Here is a 19,638-nt window from a genome sequence, read left to right as displayed (position 1 = left end):
CCAAAATTCATGACTTCTTATCTACTTTTCATCTAAACTCTTAGCAAATATTATCTGTTCTACTTTGTGTGTGTGGTACAAACTGGAGATACAAGGCTTAAGGATCACTCCTGACAGGGCTAAGGGGACTATCTGAGGTGTGGGATTGAAACTAGTCAGCCATGTTTAAGGCTCAGGGGACCATACAGGATGCCGGGAATTGAACCCTGGTCCATCCCAGGTTGGCCGTGTGCAAGGCAAACGCCCTACCACCACTGTGCTATCTCTACAGACCCATACATATTGGAATTTATTTTGGTTCTTCGGTTACACCGGCAGCACTCAGGGGTCTCTCCTGGCTCAATGCTCAGAAATTGCTCCTAGCACAATTGATGGGACCATATGGGGTGCTAGGATTTGAACCACCATCTTTTTGCATGCAAGGCAAATGCCCTACCTCCATGCTATCTCTTCGGCCCACAAATTGGAATTCTTGAGGGATGATGGGGAGACTGTCTGGAAATATTCCAGAAGAGAGCAGAGAGAAGCCAACAGGTCAGGGGCTGGAACCTAGGCTTGACATCGGAATCCCATAAGGTCCTCTGAGCCCCTCTGAGTTGTCCCTAAGTCCAAAGCCAGGAATAAGTCCTGAGCTTCACTGTGGTCTCAAACCAAAACAGAATTAAAAGTAATAATAAAGGGAGCCATCTGTCGTGGGAGACAGTTCAGTGAGTACAGAGCTGGGAACAACAGTCAATGTATAAACCCCACAGCTGAACCACACTGCAGCTCTGAGAGCTGAGGGTCGCCTGGGAGCTCAAAGTGGAGGAAAGAAAGTGTGAGATGCCACCTAAGAGCAGAGGACCTCACCCCTAGGAAAGGGGAGAGGGGAGTGGAGCAGGGTTGTGCAAGGTGTTTGCCTCACTCTGAGCCTGAAAGCTTCCAGATAAGTCCACCCTTCCCATGAAGGAGGTCAGGAGTCACCCAGGAAAGAAAAAAAAATTGGTGTCATCCTATGGGCTTTGGGAATGGAGCTGAAGGAAGCTGCCTTGCTGCTGTCCGGAGGGTCTCCGGACCAGGGTACACTGGGATGTAGAAATTAAGTCACTTTCTGGAGTTGGAACTAGGGCAGAGAGGCGCCACAGCAGGCCCAACTTCCTTTGTTTTGGGTGAAACCAAAAGGTAAATTGTGAACCAATACAAGACAACAGAGACTGTTCCAGAAATGGTTCGTGCCTACACACAGACCACGAGGCCACAGAACTTTCTCAAAGGCAGTTGAGTTGGCCAAGTGAAAGGCAAACGAAAACAACAAACAAAAACCCCCAAATTTATAAAATAATAGGTTTTGTAGATTTATTAGTTTTCCATTTATTATTTGTCTCTTTCCCTTGGTTATTTAGTTTTTGGGTCACACTCAGTGACACTGAGTGGTTACTCCCGACTACACTCAGAAATCGCTCCTGGCTTGTGGAAACACATGGAATGCTGGGAATTGAACAGGGGTCCGTCAGGGGTTGGCGTGTGCAAGGCAAATGCCCTACCGCTGTGTTATTGCTCTAGCCCCAAAACTCATGGCTTCTTATCTGCTTCTCATCTAAACTCTTAGCAAATCATATCAGTTCTATTGTGTGTGTGTTTATGTTACAAACTGGAGGTGCAAGGCTTAGGAATCACTCTTGACAGGGCTCAGGGGACTATCTGGGGTGTGGGATTGACACTGGTCAGCCATGTTTAAGGCAAACACCCTGCTCACTCTATCCCTCTGGCCCCTCATTCTCCTTTTTTTGTTTTTCATTGGGGGGTCACACCCAGGAGCACTCAGTGGTTACTTCTGGCTCAATACTCAGAATTCGCCCATGGCAGGCTCGGGGGACCATATGGGACACAGGGATTCGAACCAACCACCTTAGGTCCTGGATAGGCTGCTTGCAAGGCAAACACCACTGTGCTAACTCTCGAGCTATTTTTTTGTTTGTTTTTGTTTTTTTGTTTTTGGGTCATACCTGGCAGTGCTTAGGGATTACTCCTGGCTCTATGCTCAGAAATTGCCCCTGGCAGGCAGGCACTGGGGACCATATGGGATGCTGAGATTCTAACCACCTTCCTTCTGCATGAAAGGCAAACGCCTAACCTCCATGCTATCTCTCTGGCCCCCTTTATTTCTAGTTTTATTCTGGTTTTTGAACCACACCCTGCAATGATTGGGATACCGTATAGAATGTCAGGGTTCGAATTGGAGATTGAATCTGATTCAACCCATGCAACCCGCAACACTACCTCATGGACCATACACACTGAGCTTTCTAATGGCATTTGGGATGTCCCAGAGCGAGCTTCCTTCTGAGCTGAGTCCAGTGGGGTTGAGGAGATCAGGCACCCTAACTGGCCTTTGATGGCAGCCTATTAGTGTCGCCTAACAGGTTCACTTCCACATTTTTTTTTGGTTTTTGGTTCACACCCTACTGCGCTCAGGGGTTACTCCTGGCTCTACACTCAGAAATCGCTCCTGGCATGCTCAGGTGACCATATGTTATGCCGGGTTTTGACCCTCCGACATTCTGCATGCAAGGCAAACGCCTTACCTCCATGCGATCTCTCTGGCCCCCACTTCCACATTTCTGAAATGAAAATGAGAATCCCTTGGTTTCAGGGGAGACATCACATCTACTTTAGTAAGAATGTGTGGGACACAGATGATATGGAATTTTCCTTGCATATGGCTGATCTGGTTTCAATTCCTGGCACCCTATATTGTCACCAGAGCATGGCCAAGAGTAACCCTGAGTATCACAGGATGTAGCCCCAAAACAAACCCCCATCACCAAAAATAATAAAGAAAGAAATGTGCAGAATCTCTAGGTTTGTTCATGCACTGCATATGCCCCCCCAGTATTCCATGGGAGCCAGTAGCAGCTCTGGCACTGCTGAGTATGGGTCCCCTCCCCCATCAAAAGTGAAACAAAGGGGGCCTGAGAGATAGCATGGAGATAAGGAACTTGCCTTGCATGCAGAATACCAGTGGTTCAAATCCTGGCATCACATATGGTTCCTCGAGCCTGCCAGAAGCTATTTCTGAGTTCAGAGCTAGGAGTAACCCGTGAGCACCGCCAGGTGTGTCCCAAAAACCAAAAAAAAATTTTTTATTATGAGTGGCTGAAGAAATAATACAGCCAGTACAGCACTTGACTATATGTGGCTGACTCAGATTCATATCCAGCATCTCACATGAGCACAACCAGTGTTTTCCTAAAAACAAAGTCAGGAGTAACCTCTGAGTATTGCTGGTTGTGGCCCCAGAACAAAAGAAAAGAACTTCTGTAGACACACACCTAAAGGACAAGCCAAAGAATAATTTGGTTAACACACGGTCCCCTGAGCACCCCCAGGGGTCACTCCTGAGTACAGAGCCATGAACAGCTAGAATACTGGTTGACACCTAAGAAAGAAACAAACAAAATAGATAACTGACATTGAAGTGCAGAATTTATTCAAAGATAATGCAAACACAAGCTAGCTTCAGGTTAGGGAAGAAAAATGGCAAAGCATATCTGGATAAAATATTTATATTCAAACTATATAAAAAATTTCCACAAGCTGTGCTATCTCTCCGAGCCCGACAAAAAAAATTTAAGTGAGTAAATAGGGGCCAGAGAGATAGCACAGCACTAAGGCGTTCACCTTAGATGCAGAAGGATGGTGGTTCAAACCCCGGCATCCTATATGGTCCCCCGATCCTGCCAGGAGTGTTTCTGAGCAAAGAGCTAGGTGTGACCCAAAATGAAAAAAAGAAAAAGAGTAAAGAGGGTTCAGAGTGATAGCACAGTGGTAGGGCCTTGCCTTGCACGTGGATAATCCTGGACGAACCCAGGTTTGATTCCCTGCATTCCATGTGGTCCCCCTGAGCCTTCCAGGAGTGATTTCTGAGTGCGGAGCCAGAATATAAATAAACAAATAAACAAATGAGGTATAGCACAACAGTTCGGCATTTGCCTTGCACATGGCCAACGTAGGACATGCCCTGGTTCAGTCCCTGGCATCCCACATGGTCCCCAAGTAAATCAGCTATCCTGGCCTCATGACTATTGGAATTCATAGAGAATGTTAGCCATTTGTGTGATGCTACCTTAAACCTGAGCCCTGTTTTTTTGGGAAGAGACTCATCTAACTCCTGTTAGTGTCCCAAGGCCCTGTTTCCCACTACCCTCCTTCCCATGGGTCTCCACAATAGTCTTAATGGCTATATTTCTGCCAATAAATACTTAGAGATTTTCCTTTTGTTTTCTCCTCAGGCATCTGGGCATCCGGTGTGGAAGGTTCAGATATTCCTAATGATGGTAAACTCATCGGATTTGCTCAGCACAGTATCATCTAAAACACAACCCTGAAAGTGGTGGCCCAAGGAGACTCCACACACGTGTCTCGCTCTTGCTTCTGTTGGCTTAAACCCACAACTGCCAAAGAACCCAGCAGCATGCCTCCCAGCAAAGAGCTTTAGGGGGTCTTTCTCTATGTTCTTCTTCCTGCCATCAACCCCTGCTTTTCCCTGCAAGAAACGGCAAGTTGGGGGGCCGGGAAGGTGGCGCTACAGGTAAGGTGTCTGCCTTGCAAGTGCTAGCCAAGGATCAGGACCGCGGTTCGATCCCCCGCTGTCCCATATGGTCCCACCAAGCCAGGGGCGATTTCTGAGCTCATAGCCAGGAGTAACCCCTGAGCATCACACGGGTGTGGCCCAAAAACCAAAAAAAAAAAAAAAAAAAAAAAAAAGAAACGGCAAGTTGGACCCCCAGTGGCCAGCTTCCTTTAATGAGTTCCGTTAGTAAATCATGTATCCCCTGTCTTCCTCTGTTGGTACTGGCCCTGTGCTCCATCCCAGGAGAAAGCACTGTCGTTCACCTGCCTTGCTCATGGCAGGGATGATGCAGGGTGCAAAGGAGCAAGTCTATGGACCTCTTCTTCCTCTGACTTTTTTCCTACCCTAGCCAATGGGAGCATCTGGGGTCTCTCGACCGCTGAAAGAGCAATTAGAATCTGGGACCCAGAGAGTTAAATTTAGTGCAAATTTTTCATGCCGGCGGTGATTTATTTAATTTTATTTTATTTTCATGGGGTGTTTTTTTGTTTGTTTGTTTTGCCTCATGTGAATTCTAGCATCATTTTTCGGAAAAATCACAGCCCCATATGGGGCAACCCAAACTATATTCTTGTTTTATTCATGATATTTCTAAGTGTTTTGTTGAAACTGCTCTCAGGCACCCCTCGTCATTGCTCCCTCTAGAAAGGGGTGCTCGCCTTAACTTCAGCTGGTGCAAAATATCGGACTATAGTCATACTTCAGCCACTGGATCCTTTACAGGTGCACATTGGAGGAGCTCCCTCTTTCTGTTCTGAGTGTCTCCCTCTAGCGGACTTATTTAAGCACTGCACCCCAGCCAGCTGCTCTTGGAGGAGTCGTCACACTGTTCTTAGTGTCTCCCTCTCGCAGCCCTATTAGGCACTGCACCCCGCTGGCTGATGATGGGTTTGGGAATCAGTCTCGTGAATCACTTTTGGGTTTTGTGTGTCGCATGATTGTCTGCAGGTCACGTGAAAAGCCTCGGGCTTCTAGGTTCTAGGGTCACGTGACAGGTTGGCCTGTCATGTGACAGACTTGTGCGTCACGTGGCTGCCCGCTGACTTCCCTGTTTGCGGGTCACATGACTCCCCAGGTACTTCTGGATTGGGGCCCATCTATAGGCTGCGAGGTTGCAGGTCACATGATAGCCCTGCAGATTTCATAGTTTTGGGGTCACGTGACCCGTAAAACAGTCATGTGACTCCAAACCCGGATGTCCTTGGGCAGTCACATGACTCACAAATCCGTCACGTGACCATCCAGAGACTTCTGGTATTGGGGGGTCTCATTGGCCAGTCATATGACAGATTTGCCCCTCAGGTGGCTGCCCAATGACTTCTTGGTTTGTGGATCACTTGACGGTTTAGCATGTCACGTGACTGAATTACTGGTCATGTGGCAGCCCTGGAGTCTTCAGGGTTTCCGGACACCTGATGGGTTGTCTGGTCACCTGAGAGTTTGGCTCATCACTTGATTACCCCAGGGACTTTCGCATTTGGGTTCACATGGTGGGTTGGTCAGTCACGTGACGTGAGGTGACATAACCATCCTGGGGGTTCTCATGACCGCCTAGGAGACTTCCCGGTTTCAAGGTCACGTAATGGATTGGCTAGTCACGTGACAGGTTTGCACGTCACGTGACCCCCGGGACTTCTGGTTTTGCGGGTCACATACAGAATTGCGGGTCACATAATGCCCTGGAGGTTTCTGGGTTTGGTGATCAAGTGGTGTGTTGGCACATCACGAGACCATTGGGTAAATCCTGGATTGCGGGTCACGTAACAGGTTTGCAGGTCAAGTGACTGCCCATGGGATTTACTGTTTGTAGGTCACGTGACGTGGGGTGGTCACACCCGGCAGAGTTCAAGGTTTATTCTGTGCTCAGGAATTACTGCTGGCTGGCTTGGGGACCATATATGATGATGACGGAGATAGAACCCTGGTCAGCATGCATGTTGCGTGCATGTGTATGAGAGTGTGTGTGTGTGTGTGTGGTGTGCGCGCGCATGCCTTCTTGTTGTACTATCATTCTGCCCTCACAAAATGGAATTCTTTTTTTAGTTTTTGGACCACACCCAGCAGTGCTGCCGGGTCTTACTACTGGTTCTGTGCTCTGCACTCAGAAATCACTCCTGGCAGGCCGGAGAGATGGCATGGAGGTAAGGTGTTTGTCTTACCCCAGAATCAGGTGCCACCTTAGGGTGGGAGCACAATACCAGGTCACACCCTAGGGTAGGGCCCAAGGCTTGATTAGGGTCCCATCAGTAACATAAAAACACACTCAAGGGCCCGGAGAGATAGCACAGCAGCGTTTGCCTTGCAAGCACCTGATCCCGGACCAAAGGTGGATGGTTTGAATCCTGGTGTCCCATATGGTGCCCCGTGCCTGCCAGTAGCTATTTCTGAGCAAACAGCCAGGAGTAACCCCTGAGCACCGCCGGTTGTGACGCAAGAACCAAAAAAAAAAAAAAAAAAAAACAACCAACTCAAGCTGCACTGCCCCTTGTGCGAGCAGAAGACTGTCCTGCAGGTCTAGGCGGCGTGCCTGTCCATCTTCCCTGAGCGTCTCGACTTCTGCCAGCACCACAAGGACGAGGTGAGTCGGGGGCCCCCAAGCCTTGCCCTCTCTGTGTCCCCCCTGACCTATGTGACATGCCCGCTCCAGGCTCTCCAAGTTCTCTAGGCCCACTGGTCGGGCATGAGGATGGGCCCCAAGGCTTGGAGCGCTCCTGGCCCCACATTTTGTGTGTGTGGTTCCTGTGTCCAAGATCGATGTGCATGCTTTCCTGGCCCACCACCCACGGGTGCATGCGCCTCTGGTCTGGCCCATGCGCCCCAAGAGCTGGACAGCCTACCACTCCGCTCGCCACATGGTGCCCTGTTGTGCACTTTACTGAGAAAGAATGAAGACAAGCTCCCCTGTCCCTGGGAGCCAGCTCGGATGGCTTGAAAAGGCATTTTTCCCGTGCCCCCTTTTTCCATGCCACTGGTTGGATCGGGCTGACAGTTAACTAGTCCTTAAAACACGAAACCCAGGCTGTTGAGGCAAACTTTTCCTTCTCCTAAAATGTAGTTTGAAAAAATATGAAGTGTGATTTGGACTTTAATCGAAAGTAGAGAAAGTTTGATGATGATGATGATGATTTAAGTTAGGACATAAATGATTATTTCAGGATCTTCTCCGGGGAGAAAGTGCTTTTTGGTAGATTTTTCCCCAAACCATTTCGCTCACTGGTTTAACCCGGGTGGTGCTGGGGTTGGGGTGAAGGACCAGAGGGAATGCCTGGGGACCCTGCTAGTGTCGAATGCAGGTCTGTGGTGTGCAGGACAAGCACTTTTCCTGATGTCCCATGATCTCTCCAGCCCAGCCCGGGAAGTGTGTTCAGAATAAAGTCATTGCTTTAAAAAAGGCCTCGCTTGTGGGAAGGAGCCGGAGGACTCTTAGAGGAAGTTGCTTGTCGGTCTGTCCTCCCTTATGGCTTCACTGCTATGTGCTGCAAGCCCTGCATCAATTTTTTTTTATTTTAGGGTCCTACCCGGTGATGCTCAGGGGTTCCTGCTGGCTAAGAGCTCAGAAATCGCTCCTGGTTTGGGGGACCATATGGGATTCAGGATTCGAGCCAACCACCTTAGGGTAGGCTGCTTGGAAGGAAACGCCCTACCCAGAACAATTTTTTTTCTTTTCCTTTCTTTTTTTTTTGGTTTTTGGGCCACAGCAAGGGTAGACAGATGAAGGAGGAGGACAAAAAACAGGTGGAGGCGGTGACCGTGGTGGTGGCGACAGGTTCGCAGCTCTACCCCAGCCAAGGCCCGTTGAAGACTGAGAACGAAAAGGCCACGGCCCATGCTCGAGGCACCTACCCCCGTGAGAAAGGAGGGTGAGTGTCCATTGTTTGTGCCCAGTGAGACCCCAAAACAAACCCAGAGCCTGCCCAAGGGGAGAAAGAGACAGAGCCCAGGTGGGAGGGCATGGGTTCATTAGCCCCTGACTTGGGCCCAAGGGGATGTGTGTGGTGACAGGCGATTGTCCTGGAGGATTTGGGGGAGTTGGCCGATTGTCCCCGAGGGCCCCAGCCGCCTCTAACCCAGTCCCCCAATTCAGGCTACTTAGGATTGTGTTAGATGTCAAAATGGGCGTTTGGGGAAAGGTTCAAAGGCAAGCTGTAATCTGTAAGCTCCAGGGAGCAATTTGTGTTGTCCAGGCTGGGCTGCGGGGGTTTTACAAGGCCAGGCCAAGTGCACTTCCCTGAGTCTGAAGTGAACGAGTTGTGTCACAGGGTGCTGACAGGTGCCTTACTGGTAACAGAAAATTCTGTATCTAATTTGAATATACGTTTGCGCAATTCTCGAGAAATATACTTTGGAGTTTGGAAGTCCTCAGTTATCCAGTTGCATGTGCCCAAGTGTATGCCTCTTCTATCGCTGTAACCCCTCCCCACCTGAACTGATCCCACCTGAATGAATGATCAGAACTGCCCACAACTGGGATGGGGGGGTTCAAAAGACGGAGAGTTTGAGGTCAGGGAAAGCCTGGAGATGGAGATGGAGGAAAATGGTGGGCATGAGCGCTGGCGTAGGTAAGCCTGCAGGAAGAGCTGGAAGGGAGATAGGGTGTGTGTAGTCCATGTGGGGAGACCTGCATGCTGGGGACTGTGAGGTGGGCTGGCTGCGTCCTGGAAATGCCTCGACTGCTCTGTGCTTCTCTGCCCTCACCCTGCCACCTTTGGGGTGGGCTCTCTGCCAGAACATAGTGGCTTTGTGATGGGCTGAGCCCAGAGCGGCCACCTCTCTGTTCTGCCCACCAACACGCAGAAACATGGTTTCTGTTAAGGCAGCGGGGACTGTCTGGGACGCGGATTTCAATGCGGGATTCCTTAGTCATCCACCTGGGTCGGCTTAGCAGTAGTCTTTGATTTTGGGTTTTGTGCCACTTCTCCCGCAGTGACAGGCGCCACCAAGAGCAGGACTGCTGGCGATTAATGGTGGCTGCGACCTGTGAAATGGAGGGGTTTTTTGTCCAGCGGGTGGCTGCGGTCCCATACAAATTGGAGGAGATGGTGACTAATGAAGCACTGGCCTTCGCTGCAGCTGCGACGTTGGCTTCAAGAGTGGCCAGAGAGAGGGCTGTCTGCGGATTCAGGTGTCAGCGTAGGCGCGGGTGGGAGGTGGCTGGAGCGCCAAGTGACCATTCCCCGTTGAGGCCCGAGGCACCGCAGAGGGCCCAAAGGGGTACGCGGTCATTTGCTTTTGGGCCACAACCGGGGCGCTCACACCCACCCACGACCACAACATGGAGGCCTCCTAGTACCTACCCTTGGGATGGTGAAGGTGATGAGGCAAGTGCCAGAGAAGAGAAACCAAGTAGGGATGACAGCGACAACTCTTGATTTAATAGACTCTCTCTCACTCAGTCTCACTCACACACTCTCTTACTGTCACTCAGTCCTCCCAGTCCCTTTCAGTGCCAGTTCATAGCCTGTGTCCTTGTGTTTGCCGCTACTAGCTGTCCTTCTCTTTTTAAAGGAAGCATCTTATTTTGGTGTTACTGAGGGTTTGTATTAAATCATGTGAAGTGCTGTGTACTTCTCCCTTTCTTAGGAGAAATGACTTATACTGTCCTTATCGTGGGGTATCATTTCGATTTAAGTGAATTTCTTAGGTCATAGTGAGATGCAACTGACCCTGGCCCAGATTCCATTTTGGCTTTCCGTCAGTGCACCCCTGACCAGTAAGCATTCTGGACCTGCAAGCTAATTCCTAGTTTTGAAATTCTACTTTCTTCTAAAATTTAGATTTGTGCTGTACTAGTTTCACAAACAAATCATTTGAATCTCTAGCTATTTCTTGTTGTTTTATTTTTTCCTCCAAATTGCCTCATTATTCTAGTTTTAAATGACATTGATTTGTGATTTATGCAAAGAAATTAAGAGACTGGTGCTCATACATAAGTTCTGTTTTGAAAGGACGATTTAGAGCCAGAGAAATAGCATGGAGGTAAGGCGTTTGCCTTGCATGAAGAAGGTTGGTGGTTCAAATCCCAGCATTTCATACGGTACCCGAGCATGCCAGGAGCAATTTCTGAACATAGAGCCAGGAATGACCCCCGAGTGCTGCTGGATGTGACCCAAAAACCAAAAAAAGGGGGGGGGCTTTTAAAATTATTATTGGGGGCTAGAGTTATAGTACAGTGGATTAGGTGTTTGCCTTGCACACAGCCAACACAGGTTTGATCCCCAGTTTCCAGTATGGACCTCTGTGTACCACCAGGAGTGCAAGCAAGAAGTAAACCCTGAACAGTGCTGGTTTAGCCCAGAAACAAAAAATTATATTGGTCCAGAGCAATAAACAAGTATGGCATTTGCCTCGCATGTGCCTGACCTTGATTTGATCCCAGGCATGCCATATGGTCCCAGATGCCATCAGGAGTAAGTGTGGACCACCCCCCCCACACACCTCTCAATTTTTTTTTCGTTTGGGGCCCACACCCCTTTGTTTTGGGGCTGTTTCTGCTTCTAATCAGTTGTGGGAGTGCGTTGTTTTTGGAGGTGCCAAGGGGCCACTAGTACTAGGGATCAAAACTCAGGGCTGGAACAATAGGACAATACATACTGCACTTGGTTTGCATGCAGCCAGTCCAGTTCTGAGCTCTGGTGCCAAATCTCACTGCCAGGTATGCATGACTCTGACAAAGAAAGGTTTTTCCAGAGGTCAAGTTTAATATGGAAAAGACAAAGTAGAGAAGTCACAAGTCTTACAGCCAACCCCTTGGCCGGGAGAGAGAGAGAGAGTTGAGGATAAGACAAAGTTGGGGGTGGGGGGCAGTCAGAGAGAACCAGAGGAAAGGAAGCCAGGAAGAACAACAGGGCACAAAAATAGTCCAGTCAACCATTTTTCCAGTACTCTGGCAGCCAGCTTTCAGGAGTTATAGGGGTTACTCCTGGCTCTGCACTCAGAATCGCTCCAGGCTCGGGGATCATCAGCAGGTGTGTTCCAAAAACCAAAAAGAAAAAAAAAACTGGCAGGACAGAATAGTGATTCCAAACAGCTTCTGAGATTCCCTGGTTGGTGGTTGATAAAGCACCGTGGCTAAGACTAAGAAAATAGTCTGAGGACTCAGAGTGGATAGCACAGTGAAAGGGAGGGAAGGAAGAAAGGATGGGAGGAGGGAGAGAGGTAGGAGCACGGAAGCAAGGAAGTAAAGGAAGGAGGGAGAAAGGAAAATCAGGCCTGGGTTGTACATAAAATGCCAGGTCTGAATTTCAACTAACTGTGGATAAGGGGGCGCCGGATAAGAGGTGGCTCACTGACCCCAAGGTTCTGCTCTAGAAGTTCCCACCCACCTCTAGAGAACAAAGCCTCAGCTATCTAAGTTCTAGTGGCCCCTAGTAAGGGACCTCTTTCTCTGGACAACACTGCATCCAAGGCCCCACCCCTTGCAGGCTGGAGGGAGGACAGCTCGAAGGACCTTCCCCTTGCATGTCCCTAGCCTGGATTGATTCCTGACACCCCAGATATTCTCCCAAGCACCGAGCCAGGCAATGTGTAATTCCCCAATATGAAAACGTGATGAACACGTTTGATGACCAGCACTGATTTTAGGGTTTTTTTGGGTCACACCCTGCAGTGCTCAGGGATTACTCTTAGCTCTCCACTCAGAAATGGCTCCCACAGGCTCAGGGGACCATATGGGTGCCGAGGTTCGAACCACCATCCTTTTGCATGCAAGACAAATGCCCTACCTCCATCCAATCTCTCCAGCCCCCTATTTACTCATTTTAATAGTCACACTGGTCCCAAAGAAATGTACCACTTTGCAGACAGGTCAGATACCTCAAGGCAAGGAGTGATGGTTTGAATCCAGGGCAGTGGTCCTGGGGAAGTGGTCAAAATAATAAAAATAAAAATTTTAAGGCACTTGTAGTTATTCAGAACTGAACTTAAGACATGCAGTGTTCCAACATTGATCATATCACTCAGTGTGAACTTTCACTAGTGTTCCCAGGTTCCATCCCCTACCCCTCTATTGGCTGCATATTTCTTTTCTTTTTTTGATGGGGGTTTGGGGTCACACCCTGCAGCGCTCAAGGGTTACTCCCAGTTCTAGGCTCAGAAATCACTCCTGGTGGGCTCGGGGGGCCATATGGGATGCTGGGATTCAATGCATTCAAGGCAACTACTTTACGTCCATGTTATCTCTCTGGCCCTGGTTGTATATTTCTAAATGTCATACTTAGTAAAATCATATTTGATTTCTTGAATTTATCCTTTTTTTTTTTTGGTTTTTGGGCCACACCCGGTGACGCTCAGGGGTTACTCCTGGCTATGCGCTCAGAAGTCGCTTCGGGCTTGGGGGACCATATGGGACGCCGGGGGATCGAACCGCGGTCCATCCTAGGATAGCGCAGGCAAGGCAGGCACCTTACCTTTAGCGCCACCGCCCGGCCTCGAATTTATCCTTTTTTATACTTTTTTGAAATGGGGACTGGAGGGGCCTTTTCAGCTGGTGCTAAAGCAGAGGTATTGTGGTTGTACTTGGATGCAACCTTCCGTGGGGGACCCCCGACCCGCGGGGGTGTGGAAATGAAGGTCGCTAGTAATTCGTGGGTTTGCCCGAGCAGAACCGATCTGTGAAGAAAAACTTGAGAAGTTAGTAAGAAAAGTCCTCAAGACAACACATGCTGTTCAAAAAGGGTTTATTGCCAGGGGAGATCAGCTCTTAAAGGCAGAATACGTCATAGAGGTGTTACAGTTTTTCCCCCAATCACAATTGCAAGCACTCATTAGCATAAGCTGGGGGCAGGTAATAGGGAGGGGCAAAGAGGTAGAGAGCACATGTTTAACCTGAAAACACAAGATCCAAACAAGGTTCTATAAATTTTACTCAGCAAGCATAAATAAAAAACCAGCTGTAAACATATTAATCTTTTGCTAACACAAAGGCAAGTTGCTCTATGATTTTCTTTCTGGCTGGATGTATTGGGCTGCTTTGAATTACTTTTATATTTGTCTATTTCCTTTGTTCTCAGGGCATGGGCACCTCTGGTCATGTGGGTGACTAGGTCACGGATTTCTGAGGTGTCCTTTGTTGTAGGTTCCATCAGCTAGGCTCCCCACAGTCCCCCCTTTTCTGTAGTAATAAAAGAAAAAGAGCAAAATGTGTGGAGTGCCTGTCTTAGGTTACTTTGGTGGGCTTCCAGTTCTGGACATGGCAACAAGAGACCAAATTAAAAGTTTTTGCGTGCAAAATATTAGGAATGCCATGTTTGCACCGAGACACTGGCACCAAGCTATCCCCGTCATGAGCATCTCCACAGCCAGGAGCAGAGCGAGCAAGGGCGTTTAGCCAGATACTCAAAACTCCTTAAAGCTCAGCGGTTGAAGTGTAGGTTTATTCACAGCTTCATGTCCTTCGGGGTGCATTTAAGAGAGCCACTGATATTGGACCTAATCTGAACATTAGGGTAATGTCATTAACCTGATTCTTAACAAAACTTGTGAGGCGATAGAATGCCTAGGGGCCAAAGGAAAAAGTAGCAAAAAGCCAATGAAAGGACCAAATTAGGCAGCAGCTTGGACAGCCAGGATGAGGTAGAGGACCAATTTTTATAACAGGACTCACCTTAATCCCTCTGTCTATTTCTAGACAGAGGGAAAGTCTAGAGACTTTCTTCCACAAGTTTAATGCTATCTTTAACTAAGCCAAGTTTATTTTAAAAAAGCAACATTCTGCTATAAGGATGACACAAATTCCCCCCCTCCCTCAAAAAATGTCAAAATTAAACCACAGCGGTTTTTCTGCTCTATCTCTGCTAGGGATTCAACAGTAGTGTAAACTTCTTTTAAGTTTGTAAACATTTCTAACAACAGTTATAAGGCATTAACAGATTCTAGAGTATGAACCAATGAATAAATTTGTGTGCTCACACCAATAACACCCAGGCCTTCCAATAAGGCTAGGGTGAAGGCAGTGTCTGATTCTTTTTTTACTGCAGCGGGAAAGAGACACAAGGTTATTTCTAAGAGGTAATAAGGCAATTTTTGGTTTAACAGTCAATTTAGGCATTAAAACAACCAAAACACAGTAGTCCTAGGACTAAAGAAACAAATGTAAAACAATGGGGGAGATAAACCAGTGAAAACAGGCAAAAAACAAATTGGGGGCAATCATGAACTGAAAGGAGGAATCAACGACAAGAACTTGATTACAATTTTCAATAAGGGGAATAGGGGGAAACATATTGGGTTCCAAAAGGCAAAGTTCAAGTCCCACCACTAGTTTTAAAGTTATGCCATGTTTTTGAGGCTTCATACCGCATCGCAGAAGGTTGGTATCATTGGTGAAGTGAGGCAGTTAAAAGGGGAAGGGAAGAAACCAGAGGTGTTGTCATCGTCTTGCAAGGGAGAGTCAATTGGAGCAAACAAATTAATGAAGATGGAGTTGTTAAACACAATGGTTTGATCGCAAATGTTTGATGCTTGGACAGGGGGGCGCATATAGGGTCTGAGTAAGCAAAGTTCCATGCCCGTGACCTGTTTCAAAGTTAAGCCTTAGTGTGACGGAGGTTGTTGGTGGCAGTGGTGTGCATCAAGGGCAGCCAGGCAGAGTTAAATCCAGCATTGTCTTTAGGTAGAGTTAGTCAGAAACAGGTCAGGCAGAAATGGCGGGCTAACAGGAGGGGTGACAGGCTTTTTTGAAGTGGATGAAGACAGGACTGCGGGAGGCTGCAGGAGGTCTATAAGAAAACAGCTTGGCAGGAGGCAAAATGGTTACTTGGGGGCCTTTTTTTTTACAATAAAATATTCCATAAATTTAATTCTTTATATAAAAAATAGAAATTTACTTAGTCTTCTGGCCTGGGTTACAGGCAGAAGACACTAGCAATTTACATTACACTAATTATTTTTGAATACCACAGGAATGTTATCTGACCTCTGTCAGACTTCAGCATAAAAAATTTTTATAATTAACAATTGCCAATTTATCAAAAAATTTTTAAACTGAATATAAATGATTTTTTTAAAACTTCTAGTTATTATATTAAAGCTAGATGCTATTCTCTAGCCACAAATGCATATTCTATAGGCCTTAACTTACACATAGCAGGAAAGCTGGGTGATTGCAAAGTCCAGAAATTCTCCAGGGAAAAGTTTTCCCCGATGGCCATTGAGAAATCTGGGGTTTACCATCTCCTACACTTTCTGCCATGCTGTCAGGGCAAAGCTAGCTTAACACATGATTTTTAGCAGGATGTCACAGTCTGTCAGATGACCAGACTGAGCCAGGTAAAAAAATTAATTGAAATTTCAAAAATGGATAAGGCTTTAAAAATTGTATTTATCATAAAATGTAGAAATAACAAATAAACAGACAAAACAAAACAACACTAAACACAACATTGTGGCCACTTTCACTCATCACAACACACACATGAACAGACAAAAGGATTGAATCAAAACTCGCATTAGAAAAATTGACAAGCGCTTTTAAATACTTAGCCAGCATGTTTGTAAGAAAAAAAATTTGTAGAAAAACTTGTAGTTTTTGAAGTACTTAATGTAGCTGGAGTGGAACTTTGCTGAAAATAAATTTTAAGGTTTAGATTTTACACAAAACATTTTTAAAATAATCTTAATTTGAAGTTTAAAACATGAAGTAAAATGTAAGCAGTTAAAAAATTTTTGTTAAGTAAAATGGTTAATGAGCACTGTAGAAGGAGTCTCCACTCTGAAGTATGATATCATTTGCTGTAAATGAACAGGTTTTCTTTAAATTAGTTTAACAGAAAAACAGTAAGGCAGCTGCAATAAAGTGTTAAAATTTTTAAAAACAACTGTTTCTACTTTGAAGACTTTAAATGAATAATTTGTAAAAATTATATACCAAATTAAAAAGGTTAATCACATCATTTTCACATTATTTTTTAAATACCTTAAGAATCAAAATAAATTTTCTAATAGAAATATAAAAGACTCAGATTTTAATACCTGTGTGTACGTTTACATTTTTAAAACACCAAAAGGTTTTTCTTTGGAGGTTGCCTCTTAAAATATTTTTGCAGGTATCATTGGCATTTTGAAAGGATAGCTTTTATGAGTGGGGCGCTCTGGGGAGCGTTGGGGTCTGGGGCAGCCGCCGCGACACCCTCTGCCGAAGGGGCTGGGGGAGCTCCGCAGCAAACTGGAGCTAGCGGGGGAGGGGGGTTCGCCCTGCTCGCTGATTACTGAAGCGGCAGCTGGCCAGGAGGGTGGGGGAAAGCAGCAAGTTTGTTGCCACATGTGGGGAAGCTGAGGCGACAGCTCGAAGGGAGGGGTAAACGCTGGTAGAGAGCGCATTTCTCTGAGTTTTCTTTGGAGAGATTCACAAAAGAACTGCCTTGGGAGCCGGCACAGGAGGCCATTTTTAAGTGCTCCTGTGCATTTTTCACAATCTGCAAGCTCTCAAGGTCAAGATTTGACTTAATGATGCTTTTGAGCAGATCCAAAAATTTTAACAAGTCTCTTTAACTTTTAATCTTTCTACTTCTTAGTTCCTCTTGTATATAATAATTTTCGCCCCTCTACTCGGGCTGGTCCCCATTTTTACTCTGGGACTGTAATGGGATGGCGGTTTTCACCCAGGTATTAGACTGACTAATATTACGTCGCTTGGATTTACTTTACCTAACGTAATTTAGCTCCGGACTCGTCGCGCTTTGCCATCCGATCAGTTTTCTGTAACTCGAGCTTCCACGTGGGCGCCACTCTGCAACCTTCAGTGGGGGACCCCCCGACCCGTGGGGGTGTGGAAATGAAGGTTGCTAGTTATTCGTGGGTTTGCCCGAGCAGAACCGATCTGTGAAGAAAAACCTGAGAGGTTAGTAAGAAAAGTCCTCAAGACAACACATGCTGTTCAAAAGGGGTTTATTGTCGTGGAGATCAGCTCTTAAGGGCTGAAATACGTCAGAGGGTGTTACAGGTTTTTCCCCCAATCACAATTGCAAGCACTCATTAGCATAAGCTGGGGGCAGGTAATAGGGAGGGGCAAAGAGGTAGAGAGCACATGTTCAACCTGAAAGCATAAGATTCAAACAGGGTTCTATAAATTTTACTCAGCAAGCATAAATAAAAAACCAGCTGTAAACATATTAATCTTTTGCTAACACAAAGGCAAGTTGCTCTATGATTTTCTTTCTGGCTGGATGTATTGGGCTGCTTTGAATTACTTTTATATTTGTCTATTTCCTTTGTTCTCAGGGCATGGGCGCCTCTGGTCACGTGGGTGACAAGGTCAAGGATTTCTGAGGTGTCCTTTGTTGTAGGTTCCATCAGCTAGGCTCCCCACAGTTCCCCCTTTTCTGTAGTCTCCACGGGCCGCCTAAGCAGCCTCAGGAGTGGCCTCCACAGAAGAAAAAATTCCTGGAAGGGGCTGGAGAGATGGTACTGCAGGGAAGTCATTTGCCTTGCACATAGCCAACCTGGGTTGGATTCCCTCCAGCTTCTATGATCCATCTAGCCCAGCCTGGGGAGATAGTTGAATGCAGAGCCAGGAGTAAACCCTGTTCACTACCAGGTATGGTCCCCAAACAAAGAACCTCTCATATCGTTTGAAGTCGGGATCCAGGTTTTGGGGAGAGAAAAAAGAAGAGAAATGTCTGGACAAGGATGGTAGCAAAGAAGTGTTTGTTTTTATTTACTTGGAGTAGCAATTTTAGTATCCCAAAGAGAAGGAAGTTGGTCTTGAGTTGGAAAAATGGGAGAGAATGATAGCTCCATACTGGGACCTAGTTAGAAGCCGAATGGTAAATGCATAAATGCATGTATGGCTGTTATTTTAGTTTTGCATGTCTTCTGGATCAACCAAGAATGTTAGCAACGTGTTTGCAGTTTGGGTTGGGAAACTCCAAGTGGTCTAGAGGCAAGGTTGGGTTAAAGAATCAAGTCATAGTCAAACGAATTAGAGTTGATATTGTACAAGAAAATTAGGATGCAGTGTGGGGTTTCAGCTTTTGGCTTTGCACAAGAAATCAGACAGGTGTAAGTCGAGGTTCATTTCGGCCAGAGACCATTGAGCGGCTTCTCTCTCTGCTGCTTTCCCTGACACTTTTACTAGCCAGAGTTTAATATCCATCACCCGAGGGTAGGGGTGATGTCATTAAGGGTCCTGTGCTAATTAACTCAGAGAAGGGGAAAGTGAAGTGCTTCTAAGGGTGTCTGGCAGCACCTAGAAGGATGGCCTCCTATAAAATGAGGCTGTGGGGCCAGAGCAGTGAGGAGTAGAGCTGGAGCATTCTTGATTTGTACGTGGCCAGCATGGTTTGATCACTGGCTCCCCATTTGGCTCCCAAGCCTGCCGGAAGTAATTTCTGAATGCAGAGCCAAGAGTAATACCTGTGAGTCGATGAGTGTGGCCCAAAACACACACCCCCAAAATTTAATTTACCAGAGTCCTCCCTCGTTGCAGATAGGCAGTTTATGACAAGGACATATCTTATCCCCTGTGCTAGTTGTATAGTAGAGCACGTTTAAGCCTCATCTACTTAGACCTGATTTTAATTTGATCTGCCACCTGAAGGACATGGTATAATATGGAAATAATGTCTCCAGCTAAACACACTAGAGACAGTTTCTTGGATTCACTGAAAGAACTGAAGAAGTGAAAGTCTTTCCATCTCTTTTCTGCAAAGATACTCTGAATCCAGAGAGGGGAACAGAGGGGTGAGACAACAGAGAGCAAAAGTAGCTGAATTCATGCATGAGACACCAAGGTTACAGCAAACAAGAAGGCAGGGAGTGGAGTGGTCTGATTGAAGTGTAGATGCAGCCGTAGGCAGCTCCTGGCCTCACACTCTTTTGGTTGATGTTTTGACATAGGTCCTTCATCCCTGGAAAGGAAAGAGTCAGGGATGTAGCTCACGGTAGAGTGCAGACCTCACATGTCCATGGCCCTGGTTTGGTCCTTGATGTCACACTCACAGAGGAAACTTGGGGTTTCAGTCTCTGGCCCAAGGAGCAGCCTTTCCCTCTACTTTTCAAACCACTCCCAAAATCTTATCCTGTGGAGAAAT

The sequence above is a fragment of the Suncus etruscus genome, chromosome 20 (genome assembly GCF_024139225.1).
Source record: "Suncus etruscus isolate mSunEtr1 chromosome 20, mSunEtr1.pri.cur, whole genome shotgun sequence".
NCBI classification, from domain to species: Eukaryota; Metazoa; Chordata; class Mammalia; order Eulipotyphla; family Soricidae; genus Suncus; species Suncus etruscus.
The sequence above is the reverse complement of the archived record's forward strand: the minus strand, read 5'-3'. Positions refer to the sequence as shown.